Raw genomic sequence first — 3,716 nt, 5'->3', positions numbered from 1 at the left:
CAAAAGAATCACTGGATTCTATTCCGGCCTGATTGAGAACCGACAGATGGAATGCCGTGCCGTGACAGGGCATTAGGAATCGTTCCAATGAGAGGATGGGAGGTAGCCATTGACAACGGTGAAACCCTACATACAGCTTGCCATGGAAGGAGACTTGCGTGACTGAAGAAGAAGACAGTAGGAAAGCAGAGATTCAGAAGATGGAGCATCTCCAAACCTCAACCTATTCTCCATTACTGCAAAACAAGTAACCATTTCATGTTCTTTTGCTTTTCACAATCAATCCTGATAATTTCTGATATCCTGACTAAGATTTACAAGATAACCATAGCTTGCTTCAAGCCGACAATCTCTGTGGGATCGACCCTTGCTCACGCAAGGTATTACTTGGACGACCCAGTACACTTGCTGGTTAGTTGTGCGGGATTGCAAAAGTGTGATTGCAATTTCGTGCACCAGCTAGCAAACGTCGTTTTGGTGAAAAAATCAAATGGGAAGTGGCGAATGTGCACCGACTACACCGACCTCAACAAAGCCTGCCCAAAAGATCCTTACCCACTCCCAAGCATCGATGCTCTAGTAGATGCTTCATCAAGATACAAGTATCTCTCATTCATGGACGCATACTCGGGGTACAACCAGATACCAATGTATCCGCCAGACCAAGAAAAGACCTCATTTCTTACACCTAAGGCAAATTATTGCTACATCGTGATGCCTTTCGGCCTAAAAAACGCAGGAGCCACTTATCAAAGGCTAATGAATAAAGTCTTCTCAGATCACATCGGAAAAATCATGGAGGTCTACGTAGATGACATGTTGATAAAGACACAAAGCGAAGAGACATTGCTAACCGATTTGATTCAAGTATTCGATACCATAAGGAAGCACGGCATGCGACTCAACCCGGCTAAATGCACCTTCACAGTAGAAGTAGGTAAATTTTTAGGATTTATGCTCACACAAAGGGGAATCGAGGAAAATCCAAATAAATGCCAGGCCATACTCAACATGAAGAGCCCAACCTGCGTCAAAGAGGTACAACAGCTCAATGGAAGGTTGGCAGCCTTGTCCAGATTCCTAGCAAGATCAGCAATAAGATCCCTCCCTTTCTACGCTACCTTAAAGAAGGGAAAGAACTTCGAATGGACAGCAGAATGTGAACAAGCTTTCAAAGACTTCAAAGAATTCTTGGGGCAACCACCTATCCTATCTCGACCACAAGAGGCAGAATCGCTCATACTATACCTCGCAGTAGGAAGTCGGGCAATAGCCTCAGCGCTGATTCGAGAAGACGAAAGAGGAAAACAACCAGTCTACTTCATTAGTAAAGCACTACAGGGGTCAGAGCTAAATTACCAGAAAATAGAAAAATTTGCATACGCTCTGATACTCACATCCCGGCGACTTCGCCCATACTTCCAGGCACATACCATCAAAGTTCGGACCAATCAGCCCATAAAAGGGATATTACAGAAAACAGATCTGGCAGGAAGAATCCTACAATGGGCAATCGAGTTGTCCGAGTTCGACCTCCAATACGAGGCACGGACAGCCATCAAATCACAACACCTGGCCGATTTCATCGCAGAATTCACAGACATCCCGGAAATCCCCATAGAGTGGAACATATACGTCGACGGATCCTCAAATAAAACAGGAAGCGGTGCGGGTGTAATAATCGAAAGCAACCAAGGAACTCAACTTGAGCTCTCCCTTAAATTCGGATTCCCGGCTTCGAACAATCAAGCGGAATACGAAGCGCTACTAGCCGGTTTGAAGCTGGCTAGGGTGGTTGGAGCTCGGAAACTCAACATCTACAGCGACTCACAAGTCGTTACCTCACAAATAACAGGAAGCTACCAAGCTAAAGACCCGACCATGAAAAAATATTTGGATAAAACCAAAGAACAGCTCAGACAACTCGGAGAATACAGGATCTACCACATTCCCCGTGAGCAAAATGCCCGAGCTGATGCACTTTCAAAATTAGCCAGCACCAAACCAGGGGGCAACAACAGAAGTCTCATCCAGGAGATACTACAGAACCCGTCAATATCGAAAGCAGAAGTCCTAGCCATAATAGGTCAGGATCAAGGATGGATGACCCCCATAATAAATTACCTCAAAACAGAAGCACTCCCTATAGATGAAAATGAGGTAAAAAGGCTGAAAAGGGAGGCACAATACTATACTATCATAAACAACACACTATACAAAAGAGGGATATCAACACCTTTACTAAAATGCGTACCGACTTCTAACACAAAGGAAGTCTTGGAGGAAGTGCACAGCGGCATTTGTGGTAATCATTTTGGAGCGCAAGCTCTCACCAAAAAGATACTCCGGGCGGGATTCTATTGGCCAACTCTACAAAAGGGGGCTATAGACAGAAGCATGCCAACTTTCACATCGCCCCACCAGAAAAGCTTATTAGCGTGACCTCACTCTGGCCATTTGCGAAATGGGGACTCGACCTTCTCGGACCCTTCCCACAGGGATCGGGACAAGTAAAATTCCTCATAGTAGGAGTAAACTATTTCACAAAATGGATCGAGGCAGAACCCCTAGCCAACGCCACCACTCAAAGAAGTCAAAAATTCCTATATAGGAACATTATTACGAGGTTCGGGGTACCATACTCCATCACCACGGACAACGGTACCCAATTTACAGAGGGAGGCTTCAGAAAACTGGCGGCCGACTTGAACATAAAATACCAGTTCACCTCCGTCGAACATCTCCAAGCCAATGGACAAGCCGAAGCGGCCAACAAAGTCATTTTGGCCAGACTAAAGCGGAGGCTACAAGAAGCAAAGGGAGCTTGGGCCGAGGAACTTCCACAAGTCCTATGGGCGTATCGAACAACCCCCCATTCTACTATAAACGAATCACCATTCCGACTAGCATACGGAGCGGAGGCAATGATTCCAATAAAAATCGAGGAAGGATCTCCCCGAGTAGTCCACTACAATGAACGAGTAAACTCCAAACTTCAGAGAGAAGAGCTCGACTTGTTACCCGAGATCCAAGAAAGAGTTCGGATCAGGGAAGAAGCTCTAAAGCGACGAATGGCTTCCAGATATAATCAAAAGGTAGTGCCGAGAAGTTTTGTAGAGAATGATCTCATCCTAATCATAAATGACATTGGAACAACTTGACCCGGAGAAGAAAAGCTGGCAGCAAACTGGAAAGGACCCTACCGAGTCACTGAAGTACTGGGGAAGGGATACTACAGACTGTCCGAGCTTGATAGACGAGAGCTTCCCCAATCATGGCACGCCTGCAACCTAAGAAGGTACTACAATTAGAAAAGGTAAAGGATCTCACTAAATGGATGCACTCTTTTTCCTGAAAAGGTTTTTTAATGAGGCACCATATCGAGACCTAGATCATACCCGACTTAAAGGGACAGGGAAATTCCCACATGTATATATTTGCATTTTTTCTTTGAATAAAGTTTATTGAGATATTCTACAAGATTCCAAGACGCATTAATCTGAAGTATTCATCGTCCAATTATAAAGCAACAGGTCGGCAAAAAGTGAAAAACAAATTCACTGCGCGACCACGATAAAGACAATCGTCTGATAAAGGTGAAAACGCGATTCACCCAAAAGACGATCTAATGATGCCAACCATTTTCTACAAATCGGCAAAGATGAACACAGAGTAATGTAAGAAGTTATCGAAAGCAATCCAAAAAAAAGAACCTG

Source organism: Arachis duranensis, chromosome 7 (assembly GCF_000817695.3).
Source record: "Arachis duranensis cultivar V14167 chromosome 7, aradu.V14167.gnm2.J7QH, whole genome shotgun sequence".
In the NCBI taxonomy this organism is placed as follows: domain Eukaryota; kingdom Viridiplantae; phylum Streptophyta; class Magnoliopsida; order Fabales; family Fabaceae; genus Arachis; species Arachis duranensis.
The sequence above is the reverse complement of the archived record's forward strand: the minus strand, read 5'-3'. Positions refer to the sequence as shown.